The sequence below is a fragment of the Gorilla gorilla genome, chromosome 7, assembly GCF_029281585.2.
Source record: "Gorilla gorilla gorilla isolate KB3781 chromosome 7, NHGRI_mGorGor1-v2.1_pri, whole genome shotgun sequence".
Taxonomy (NCBI): Eukaryota; Metazoa; Chordata; class Mammalia; order Primates; family Hominidae; genus Gorilla; species Gorilla gorilla.
This window is the reverse complement of record NC_073231.2, coordinates 133,761,719-133,774,642: the sequence shown is the minus strand read 5'-3', so window position 1 is coordinate 133,774,642 and position 12,924 is coordinate 133,761,719.

The following is a 12,924-nucleotide window of genomic DNA, read 5'->3' as shown; positions in this document are numbered from 1 at the left end:
AGATGGTCAGTGTCCAACTCCGAGGGCTGTAGAACTTCAGAACATGATATGTGGTGGCCAGCAGGGGCTCCAAAAGGCATCTTGGAAAGGCCGGGGTCTGAAATGAATAGATTTTAGGTGGATCAGAAAAGCTCTCGGCCAGGGAGAATCAAGATAAAGGAATGGAATCAAGATAAAGGAATGGAAACCAGCAGAGCCTGGGGGTCGCCACCTGGTTGATGCAAACTATGGGTTGGAGGCTTGGATTACCAGATTTCAGCAGATTTAATGACAAAGCCTATGACATAATAAATACCCATTAATAATGAAGAATGAAAGAGAGGATTCCCAGCCATATCAGCAGAGGCAAATGTCAAAGTTCACTTATAAACATGCAATTCCTTGCTCTAAATGGAGTCTAGGAAAGCCATCACCTCAAGACAGGATGAGATTCCCTTCTGTATTAGATTCTCAGGGCTGCCGTACAAATGGTCGCAAAGTAAGTGGCTTGAAACAACAGAAATGTTTTCTCTCACTGTTCTGGAGGCTGCAAGTCAAAAATCAAGGGGTCAGCAGGGCCGTGCTGTCTGTGAAGCCTCTGAGGGGAAACCCTTCCTTGCCTCTCCTGGCCTCTGGTGGCTGCCAGGAATCCATGGCCTCCCTTGGCTTGGTGCTGTAATCTCCACCTCCATCATCACATGGCCTTCCTCCCAGAGTGTGTCTGTATCCACATGTGTCCTTTCTCTTACAAAAACATCCTTCATTGGATTAAGAACTCACCATACCCCCAAGATGACCTCACCATAACTTTATTACGCCCTCAAAGATCCTTCCAACTAAGGTCACGTTCAAGGGGAGAGGGGTTAGGACCTGAACATATCTATTTAGGGGATACAATTCACCCACTGTACTAACCCTTTTAGGGCCTCCCTGATACACCCCACTGGCCAGCTTTTGCCTAAGCCGGGCCTCTCGGTGTGTCTTCAGTTAACAGGAACATAATCCTGCGTCCCTGGTGGCAACTGTAAAATCAGAGAAGCTTCATGTGCCGACCTCATCTCCAAGAGCACTTACGTTCTGCATCCACGTCAGTGCTGTCTTGGTGTCTCCCTAATGGTATTTTTGAAAGAGGTTTCAAACCACCCCCCATCCCACCCCACCCTACAGCTGAGCCAGCACTCTGCACTCAAGAGGCATCCAGATGCATGGTGTCTTAACAACAGACATCCCCAGACCTGCAACAGTTAGGAAGCCAGGCAGTTAGTGAGGGACCATCGAGGACAGATCCTGTTCCCAAAAGCCAGTCAGGAGGGTCACTTTGGAAAAGGGACGTATACACCCCTGCCTGTTTTGCAGGTTCTCCCAATCAGTTCTGACAGATCCAGAACTTCTCCCCAGCTGCCATTTGGAAAACCCTATGCAATCTGTGTACGGAGTCAGCCAGGCAGACCTTCCACAAACATTTGTCAGGCTCCACTCTCCTACACAGGATTGTTGGCTGAGCACAAACGTGAACAAAGGTCATCACCGAATAGGAATGAGTGCTCCAAAGTCATACGTTTCCGGAGTCTTCAAACCCAAAGCGCCCTCTCAAGGCAGCATCCAAGCACATACTACAGGCGCTCAATAAAAGTCAGTGGAGGCAAACTGACCAGAAAGACTTTTCCAGTCTGTAAAGGGAGCCTGTGTGTGCTCAGATACTCAGCAATGAATCTCCTGTGAGATGTCTGGCAAGTTACAGGACCATCGTGAGCTCTTCTCCTTATCTGGATGTAGAAAGCTGACATTAAAAGGAGTCTTAAAGCACTTGCCATACTTTTCCTTTCCGTCTTTGTGGCAGGAGCGGTACTGCCCAGGCAAGCTGTCCTTTATTCAGGAGATGGCTCAAAGTAGGCTGGGAAAATACAGGGTGAGCCTTTCCTGACGAGGCCTTATTCTTGGCAGGGCCACAGAGCACCCTCTGGACTGAGCTTTGTGGTAGATGCCAGGCAGAGGCATTTACTGACCTCGTGGTACTGTCCAGAACATGCACAGATGAACACACCACTTGCTCAGGGTGGCCCCAGTGCTAGCCTCTGCCGTTTTTCTTCCTTTCAGCCTGTATTGTATTACAAGCCCACTTTGTGTCCCACACAGGAGGAGACTTGGGCAAACAAGAGCGCAGCCTTCGTGGGACTAATCCCAGGCTCCTCTCCTCCTTCCCCCTCTTCTCTAAGCCCCCCAGAAGTTAACCTCTCCTTCTCCCCAGTTCACTGCCCAGTTCATTCTTCATCTTCCAGGAGAGATCCCGGGTCAGGTTTTCCATTCAAAGAAAGGCCCTGTCCTTCTGACCTGTCCCTTTGTCATCAGCGGGTGGGTATGCATCCATTCTCACCAAACAGCATCCAACCTGCAATCAGCCCTGGGGTGGGTGTCCCATGAGCCTCCAGAAACAAACACTCATTACCCAAGGCGTTGTCAGGTGTGCCACCCTCGAATTAAAGTCTTCCAGGGCTAGCATCAGCAGCCTCCTCGGGATTTTCCTTTCTGGGGCAAAGGGGCCTAGGGCTCAGGACCCATCTCAGCCAGCAAACCCACTAGCCATAGCTCTGGGATACCCGTGACAGGGGGCATGGAGTCTCGGCACATCAAGGGAAGAAAAAAAGAAAGGCATTCTAATATCCCCATCAGCAGGTACTCCCCACCATACCCCTAAAAGATGAAAGGACAATCCCAACAGTCAAATGGTTTCCTGAAAAGTCCTTCCTATGTCCCATTGTGGCTCACACTTGACTTTTACAGCACTGACGTATGCTGTCCGATGGGGTGGCCACTGGCTACATAGGGAGGGCTATTTAAATTTAAGTCTGTTGAAATTAATTCACACAAAAATTGCAGTCCCTCAGCTGCTACAGCCCCAGGTCAAGCGTTCAACAGCCCCATGTGGCTAAGGGCAAGGATGTCAGGCAGTTCAGGTTACAGAAAGCTCTTCACTGCTCCCAAGGCCTTCTCTGGCTGCTGAGAAGAGGGGCAAGCTCCATCCCCCATCTTGTGCCCCAGTTATGTCCCAGTTTAGCTTCCTAGAGGTATAGTGGAAAATAATTCCATAGTGAGAGAAATGGGCATAGCTCAGAAATCAGCAAAAGAACTAGTGTGGGGTCTTTTCTAAGACTCAGGGTCCAAGTGCAGCTCTGTTACTTACTAGGTGCATGAACCTCAGCAATTCAGGTCACCTCTAGCTTCCTCATCCCCACAATGGCGGCAAAAATACTCTCCCTGACTCTTTCCACAGCTTTTGGTACAATTATGAGACTCCATAACCCAGGTAAATTCAATACCATACAGTGGCAGGATCAAAAACAACACTGTACTATTAAGGTTTGCATTCTCTTAGATGCTATTATTATCATTCTTGTTTTGTTATGAAACCATCAGCTACATTGATCCACCAGCACTTATAGGGACTGTAAGTAATGCAATTTAATTTAATGCAAACCAAGCAAGCTACCCCCTCCATGTGCCTCTGGCAAAACCTCTAAAACTGGACTTTCAATTACACTATTTATTGTGACATTCTCTTTCACTGGTTTTCCAGCCCTGATTCTGCATTCATATCAAAGTAGTCTTTCCAAAAGCTAAATCCTGTAACCTCCTTGCCTCCCCCCCTCACCTAAAGTCTGCATCATCAGGAAGGTAGGATGGAAGCTCTTCAGAGCTTCAAGCACAGAGCTCCTGGTGGACTCTGAACAGCCTGCTCATCTCCTGCCAATCTCTGTTCTGCACCCAACACCTGACTCTGTTAGTTTCTAGATGTAGGGCAGAGGCTCGGACACCCAGCTCAAAATGGACCAAAAGGCAGCAGGCGGTGCAGAGAGCCGCCTTCTCTAAATAACTCTACTGCATCTGAAGTGCCTGCAACTGACACATCCAAGGGCAGAGTGGAGAGAACAAGGAAGGGTCCCCCAGGACCCAGGATGGCCACTTGGCTTTAAATGGGGGGTGAACAGAGCTGTGTCTTTGGCCTCTCTGTGACTGTGCCAGGACGATGCCACATTCCCAGTGACAGATGTAACGCCAGAGCCTACAGCAAGCCTTAGAGTGAGCAGCTGCCTGAGAGACCAATCATAACTGTCCAGCCCCATGGTAAACTCTCTATCTGATGCTGTGAGGGGTAGGGGGAGCATGAGGCTCTGATGAATCTGCCAACTGGCTGTGAGAAAATGTGTACATTATACCCACTTAGGGGGCAACATTTTTTCATTGGTGAACTTGGGTAAAGTATATGAGGGAGTTCTTTGTACTCTTCTTGCAGCTTTTACTCAATGTGAAAGTGAAATTATATCAACAAAATTTTAATTACCTTTTTAAAATATGTATATATTTCTCATATAAGATAAGAAAAAAGTGACAAAACCACAGAAAAGAGCATCTGGATATGAGGTCTAAACCTTGGCTTTCCCCAGAAGTGCTGGGGCCTACTAGTGTGGGTTGAATGCTGTCTTCACCCACCGAAAAAAGATACTGCCCTTAGAATCTCGTGCCTATGACCTTATTTGGGAAAAGGGCTTTTGCTGATGTAATGAAGTTAAGAATCTTGGATAGGCGTGGGGGCTCACGCCTGTAATCCCATGCTGTGGGAGGCTGAGGCAGGACAATGGCTTGAGCTCAAGAGTAGGAGAGCTGCAAGGGGAACATGGCAAAACCCCATTCTTAAAATAAATCAATAAAATAATAATAAAATTAAATAAAGTTGTTTAAAAATAATAATCCTGAGATGAGATCATTGGAGGCCCTAAAAGATGAGGAGAGACAGACATAGAGAAGGTACGTGGAGACAAGAGCAGAGATTGGAATGATTCTGCCACAAGCCGAGCAACATCTAGTGCCACAAGCAGTTGGAAGAGGCAAGGAAAGGGTGTCCCTTAGCACCTCAGAGGGTGTCAACCTCGCTGACACCTTGATTTCAGACTTCTGGCCTCCAGAACTGTAAGACAATAAATTTCTGTTGTTTTAAGCTACCAAATCTGTAGAAATTTGTTACTGCCACCACAAAAAAACAATAAGGGCCTTTGCCTCCAGCAGGAGAAGGAAGCCAGGCTTTGACTCAGGAGGGTCTGAAGCCCAGTGTGGCTAGAACCCTTCCGAGGACCTCCATCATCCAGTTCTGCTCCCACTGGTGGCTTCGGTTGGTCGCTGCTGTATCCGCCAAGCTGAGAACGGGCCACCACATGACAGGCATAACCAGGAACTATTTCTGAACCAGTGAGCTAATGGCCTCCCACTCTGACATCCAGGTGCATGCAGGCCTGCTGCAGGGAACACACCACCGAACATCTGGGAATGACAACTGACAAAACAGGACTCCCAGCAGATGCTGCTCCTCTCCAGGCATGGCTGACTTGCCCCTCTTTGTCCAGCCTTCCCTGAATCCATCTGCTTGTCCTGGAAGGACGCTCCTGGGGATCATCGTCGTCATGGCACTCCTTCATCTGCAGTAAGCCTTCGCAGTCCCTGTGGGGATCCCCCTCCAGCTGTGAGTTCCCTGACGGTGCAAATTCAGCCATTCTCCACTGGACATTCAACCCCTGACAAACGTTACCGGATGAATAAACGATCCTAGAACTGAAAACAGAATATGAAGATATTTCTATTCCAACTCTTCAGTCAATATATATTCAAACCAAGAATCAGAGAAGTGGAGGGAACCACCAGGACCAGGTCCCAAGGCACGCAGGACAAAGGCCACGCTGGATTTAGGGCAGGACTCCATTCCTCCATTCCAACCCCACCTGGGCCCCAGCTAGATCAGCTTCCTCCCCAAACATCATTCCCTGATGCTTCCCAAGTGCCAAAAATGATGCCTGACACATAGTACATGTTTGAGTGAATATTTATTAAATAGGCCCGGAAGTCAGAGTGGAGATGTACAAAGTTGGTTTCAATATTTGTAAATGCTGCTGCTTCAAAAAAAAGGTGGAGGGGGGTGGGGGGTGCTGCCTTCTATGGAAAAGTTAAAAATATCTAAGGGTGCTAAATCCCCCTGTGTTAGTAGTTCAGGGAACTTTTCTGCCACACTTTGTCTCAGAGGAGGCAGGAGTGGGTGAGAACAAGAATTGAGTGATTTCCAATAACAACGCTAGTGTAAACAACCACACTCACCCATGCACCAAACAGGTGGCATATCTCACCAGGTGTCAGACACTGAGAGAAGCACCAGGGACACACAAATGGCAAACCCCAGTCCTGCCCCCTGGACCGCACCGTCCAAGGTAGAGGGCAGGCAGTCACCAACATGGTGGCAAGTGGCCGATGCGAGCCTAGGACCTGGGATAACAGAGCATGGTGTGAAGTCAGCCTGGGCAGGGGCAGGAAGGCTGCCGTGCGAGGGGTGGAAGATCTCAGAACTGAAAAGATCCTGTCTTGGGCACTTCTAGGAGGAAGAGAAAGCTGCTGGGCAGGGTGAGACCCAGACTCTGTTGAGGAAAGAGAGGAGAGCTGGCCAGCCCAATCTCAATCCCGCAGGCCAGAGGTCCATTGGGGCCCTCTTCCAAACACCTCCTCTTCCCTGACCACCCCAGTGAGGATCTGACACTACTGCCCATCTGCAAGTCTCAGTCTGCTCCTTTGTAAAACAGGGACACTAAAATGCAGATGAGGCCAGGCATGGAGGCTCATGCCTGTAATCCCAGCACTTTGGGAGGCCGAGGTGGGCGATCACCTGAGGTCAGGAGTTTGAGACCAGCCTGGCCAACATGGAGAAACCCCGTCTCTACTAAAAATACAAAAATTAGCCAGGTGCAGTGGTGTGCCCCTGTAATCCCAGCTACTCGGGAGGCTGAGACAGCAGAATCACTTGAACCCAGGAGGCAGAGGCTGCAGTGAGCCGAGATAGCACCCCTGGACTCTAGCCTCGTCAACAAATCGAGACTGTCTCAAAAAAATAAAATGCAGACGAACCTCCAGAAGACAAGGACAAAAATCCCAACCTGGGTGTGAGAACACCCAGGCCCTAGGCCTTAAGAGGGATGGTAACCCCTAGCCCTGTCATCTACAAAATAAGGTCACAGCAGAGCTAGATGATCTATAATGTCACAGCTGAAGTTAAAAAATTCAATGAGTTGATCACACCCAACTCAAGGTGCTGGCTTAAGGATTAAGAAGGAACACATGTGTCAAAAACCATTAGGCTGCAAAGCAGTGCCACCGATGATCATGTGTACAACAACAACCCCCTAAATGTGTGGCCCACTCCCAGTGAGCCAGCCCTGGGCTCAGAATTCTACATTCATGTCTGGGAGTGCTGGCTCACGCCTGTAATCCCAGCACTTTGGGAGGCCAAGGCAGGTGGATCACGAGATCAAGAGATTGAGACCATCCTGGCCAACATGGTGAAACCCCGTCTGTACTGAAAATACAAAAATTAGCAGGGAGTGCCCCTGCAGGCCCAGCTACTTGGGAGGCTGAGGCAGGAGAATCGCTTGAACCCCGGAGGCGGAGGTTGCAGTGAGGCGAGATCGCGCCACTGCACTCCAGCCTGGGTGACAGAGCGAGACTCCGTCTCAAAAAAAAAAATTCTACATTCATTATCTCCTTCGTCCTCACAACAAACCTGGAGAATGCAGAGGTGCTACATTTCTACCCACTTTATAGACCAAAATGTGAAGTTACAGGTTAGTCATTGTTGAAGCCAGAAACCAGGAGTCAGACTCGGGCAGGGGGGCCTCTGGAGCTCCTGAAGGCCATCCCCACTCCCTAAACAAGGTTGAGAAGGTGTGGTTTAAAGAGGAACACCATGGAAGGAAACCAGTGCTTTCGTCACTTTTTAGTCTGGCAAAACAATCCTTCAAGTTGTTCCGTGGTTTGGAGAACAGTAATGTGTATGGGGAACAGGTGCTCAGTGGTACAGACAAGGTTGTACATTTCCAGCCTCAGAGTCTTCAAGGCAGCTTGCTGATAGGAGAACCTGGACTTGCTCATGCAGTCTTGGGCACAGCCCTCACTTACCTTAGCTGCTCACCCAGCTTAGGGTGGGGCACAGCCCCTCCAGACTTCAGCCCAAACAATCCCCATCACCTCCGCATTTCCTAGTACAACACACAGCACCGAATCTATTCAGTGGCCTAAGCTGGACACCGAAAAGAACATTTTACCCCTTCCTTCCTGTAACCCCAGAGGCTCTTCGTGCACCGCGTTCAGGGACTTCTCTCTTGGGTCTCCAGTGCATCCCTGTCTCCTCCAGCTCAGGCCCCGTCACCATTGGCCACCTGTCTTCCTATGGCAGAGGCCATGCTTTCTGAAATGCTAATCTCTCCCTCTCTCACCTCTGCTTAAAATCTGCATCATGAGACCATCGCCCTCAGCACAAAGTCAAAATGGTCTTTCTAGGATCTGGCCTCTGCTTACCTTTCCTGTCTCCCTCCTTCCTCTTCTCTGGGCAAACTCCTTCCTTCCCCTGACCACCCTAAGTCCACACCCTGGGCCCTTCTGTGTGCCTATGGCACCCTGTGTCCCCAGGCAGGCACCTTGGCTGTGATTATCTGATTTCTCATCTAAATTCCTCACCTATTTGTGCCCGCCCCCTCCCCCCCCGCCCACACACACACAAGAGAACAAAAAATCTCTAAGGAAAAAGAGCACTTCCAACTCATTCCTGTACTTCTAGAATGCATGCAGCACCATGCCTGGCCTGCAGTATGTGCTCAATTAAACTATTGCATAATGAGAAATACCCTATGTTTTGAAGTGTCCAGGAAATTGAAACAATAATACCCTCTCCCCACAAAAAACAGAAAACAGTTATCTATGCCTCAGTTTTTGTGTCTGAAAAATGGAGACAGACTCCAGAACAGGGTTGACAGGAAGGAAGTACCTCAAAGCAAACCCTGCAGAGGCCTTCAGTGATAAGTGTTCACTTTCCCTATCTTCAGCTTGCTGATTTCCCTATCGTGGTGCATCCATCCAGAAGGCCACAAAGATCCTATCTCCCACCAACTGAACTTCAAAAGCATCTTTATCTGCAGAACCCACCTCAAGGAAGGTCGATTCCTAACTTCTCTCGGTGATCCTTTTATTCTGGGCTAGCTAGGCACACCCGCCCAGCCTTATCTGTAATGTCCCCAAGCTGTTGTCTTTCCAGGAAGGGTGTCTCCTATCTACAGGCCTCCAGGAGGCAAGACCAGGGAGGCAAATGGAGGAGAGCCACTCTGAGACCTGAGATCTGGCTTCTGCCACCCTCAAGCTGTGTGACCTGGGACAAATCAACCCATTCATCAGAGGCTCAGCTTCCCCATGTACCCCTCTGTTCAAAAAAGGGAGTAGACTCACGGACCCTCCAACTTGGAAACTGCAGTAACAGGCTGTACTGGACATGTTGAATGAACACCACAATGGCTGCCTAAGCCGATCCCTTCTAGCAAAAGAGGGAGAGTGAAGCAGAAAGAAATCAGGGAAATTTCCAGAAATCATGTCATCTTGGGTTGCCTGCAGATGACAAAACTACCACGTACAGGAGACCCCTTCCAGGAATCACATACTGCATCCGGGGAAGGCCAGAAGTAAGTGCAGACATACATGAAAAGGCAGGCATTAGGGATACTTAAGTGGATGCCAATTCCCTGCTTCCGGAAATGAACTCAGCCTAATGAAAATTCGGCAGGGGCCTCACCTGTATATTGCACTTGGGGCTAGGAGTGCAAGCACCCAGGGGCTCCTGAGGGCCTGCTCACCTAGGTCCCAACCCCCTTCTGCCATTTCCTAACCGGTTTGTTCTCAGCCTCTTTGAACTTCAGATGCTGAGCAGCTTAACAATGTCTGAACAGCCTAAATCAGCCTCTGGCCCATTAAAGATGCCTGTTTCCTGCCTCCTTTCCTTAAAGAGTTTCAATAAGAAGATCTCCTTTAAGGGTAGGCACTGGGTCTTTTTTTTTTTTTTTTTTTTTCCTGAGACAGAGTCTCACGCTGTTGCCAGGCTGGAGTGCAGTGGCGCCATCTCGGCTAACTGCAACCTCTGCCTCCCGGGTTCAAGCGATTCTCTTGCCTTAGCCTACCGAGTAGCTGGGACTATAGGCACGTGCCACCACGTGCAGCTAATTTTTGTATTTTTAGTAGAGATGGGGTTTCACCATGTTGGCCAGGGTGATCTCGATCTCTTGACCTCGTAATCCGCCTGCCTCGGCCTCCCAAAGTGTTGGGATTACAGGCGTGAGCCACCGCGCCCGGCCTGGGTCTTTTAACTTTTATATCCCCAGAGTGTAGAATATTTAGAATACCAGAATTCCTTTATAAACGCCCACTAAATGCGTGGATAAGATAAAAACATAAGACAGGAAGCAATCAGGGGACTGATAAATAGTCATCAGTTCGCTTGGTAAAATGCACTCACATGGCTAGCACTCAGGAGACATCCCAAATCTCCCTTCTGCTCTTTCTCCCTTAGAGCCACACAGAAGCTCTGCAGGCCTGAGCCCACCTACCCCACCCCACCCCACCCCGCTAAGGGGCAGCATAGAACAGCAGCAAACCATGAGGACCCAGGCCACCTGCTGGGTTCCCATCTTGGTGCTGTGACCGTGACAACTGACTGAAACCCTTAAGACTCCCCTTCGATAGTATCCACTTCACAGTGAGCTAGGAGGACTCTGTGAGTTCAAATATGACATGTGCTTAGAACCAGGCCTGGCACATGGCCCCCGTGGCTGTCGGCTATGGGATCATTCGTGCTACTATTGTTATTCCGTACAACCAGATGTTGGAAAAATTCTGGAGTCACCGAGCCACAGAAGGCACACATCCAGATCCCAGATTGCAGCTGTCAAGACACACTTTGAGCCTTGGACTTGGAATCCTAAATCACTGGGTCAAATCCTGGCTCTCACCTACCTCTGGCACCTGACTTTCTCCTCTCTGAGCCTCAGTTTCCTCCCCTGGAAAGCAGACCTCTCAACCTGCCCTGTCTTCCCCAAAAAGGGGATCAAATAAAACAGAAAGCATAGGCTGGGCATGGTGGCTCATGCCTGTAATCCCAGCACTTTGGGAGGCCAAAGCGAGCGGATGCCTGAGCTCAGGAGTTCGAGACCAGCCTGGGCAACACGGTGAAACCCCGGCTCCACTAAAATACAAAAAATTAACTGGGCATGGCGGTGTGCACCTGTAGTCTCACCTACTCGGGGGACTGAGGCAGGACAATCACTTGAACCCAGGAGACGGAGGTTGCAGTGAGCGGATATCGCGCCACTGCACTCCTGCCTGGACGACACAGCGAGACTCTGTCTCAAAAAAAAGAAAGAAAAGAAAAGAAAAGAAAAGAAAAACAAAAAAAGAAGAGAAAAAAAAGAAAGTATGAAGTTTTCTAAGGTTGGTATAGTAGGTGCTGAATAAATATATTCATTTAAATGAATAGATTACAACCTCCTCCACACTTAGATCAGCCAACCAACCACTCTGTCCATCCTGTTTGATGCCACGCCCATGTTCCCTTCACCTCACCACCTGTCATTCCCATGTGCCTCTCTGCTTTCTGTTAGGGGCACTCAGCTTTGATCACCCAGCAGGGCTTTTGGTGCCAGGGAATTAGAAACCATGGCCAAGATCTGAGAACATGTCTATCCCCATATCACACAGGCTGCCCGCTGTTTCTCAGCCTTGCCCTGCAGAATGAGGCACGGCAGGGAAGCTGGAAAGTGCACCCACACCTCCCCGTCATGCGCATGCCTGTGTGCACCTTGTGTGTGTGTGCATGTTCAGGGGTTGCAGTGCTATCAGCTGCGCAGGACACGCTGCAAAGCCTCCCAAGGCAAAGAGAAACACTCGCTCCCAGGACGGGGAAGGCCTGAAGAGGAATGAGCTGTTTGGCCCTAGGCAAGTGACTCCTCCTGTATCTCAGTCTGTTCACCTATAAAATGAAGACCATGTTCCCCATGGCCTGCAGAAGACTTTTTTTCTTTTCTTTTTTTTTTTTTTTTTGAGACGGAATCTCGCTCTGTCACCAGGCTGGAGTGCAGTGGCACAATCTCGGCTCACTGCATCCTCCACCTCCTGGGTTCAAGTGATTCTCCTGCCTCAGCCTCCTGAGTAGCTGCACGGTACAGGCTTGCACCACCACACCCAGCTAATTTTTGTATTTTTAATAGACATGGGGTTTCACCATGTTGGCCAGGATGGTCTTGATCTCTTGACCTCGTGATCTGCCCACCTCGGTCTCGCATAGTGCTGGAATTACAGGCATGAGCCACCGTGTCCAGCCAGAAGACATGTTTAAAACCACCCCTGAAACTTGAGTCTGAAGAGGGCTTCATGTCACAGGCTATCATGGTGCTTTTCCTAGTGCTCGGGAGCAGAGTGTGGATCCTGCCATCCCCAAGCTGTGCAACGTGGGGCAAGTGACTTGGCATCTCTGAACCTACACTTCCACATGTGCAAAATAGGGATGGTACTAGTAGCTAAAGTAGAGGTAAATGGTGGTTGAAAAGTTGTTTGAAAAGCATTAAACCACCATGCAAGCTAGGCCAGTGATGACTGGTTAATCACTAGAGAGAATAAAAAGTGATAATGATAGTGATGATGATAATAATAGTAATAATAGTGCCTACCATAATAGTGAGGCCTATGACAGGCCATTCTTAAGATAAAATAAAAATGAAAAAATAAGAACAAGCTTCTGCTAAAAGGAGGGCTCTAGCTCAAGTGTGAAGCAGACCCTGTTTTCATGTTTTGCAGAGAAACATGAGACTTCTAAAAAAATTAAACTGGCCGGGCGCAGTGGCTCACGCCTGTAATCCCAACACTTTGGGAGGCCAAGGTAGGCGGATCACAAGGTCAAGAGATCCAGACCATCCTGCCCAACATGGTGAAATTCCATCTCTACTAAAAATACAAAACTTAGCTGGGCGTGGTGGCGCGTGCCTGTAGTTTCAGCTACTCGGGAGGCTGAGGCAGGAGAATCGCTTGAACTCAGGAGGCAGAGGTTGC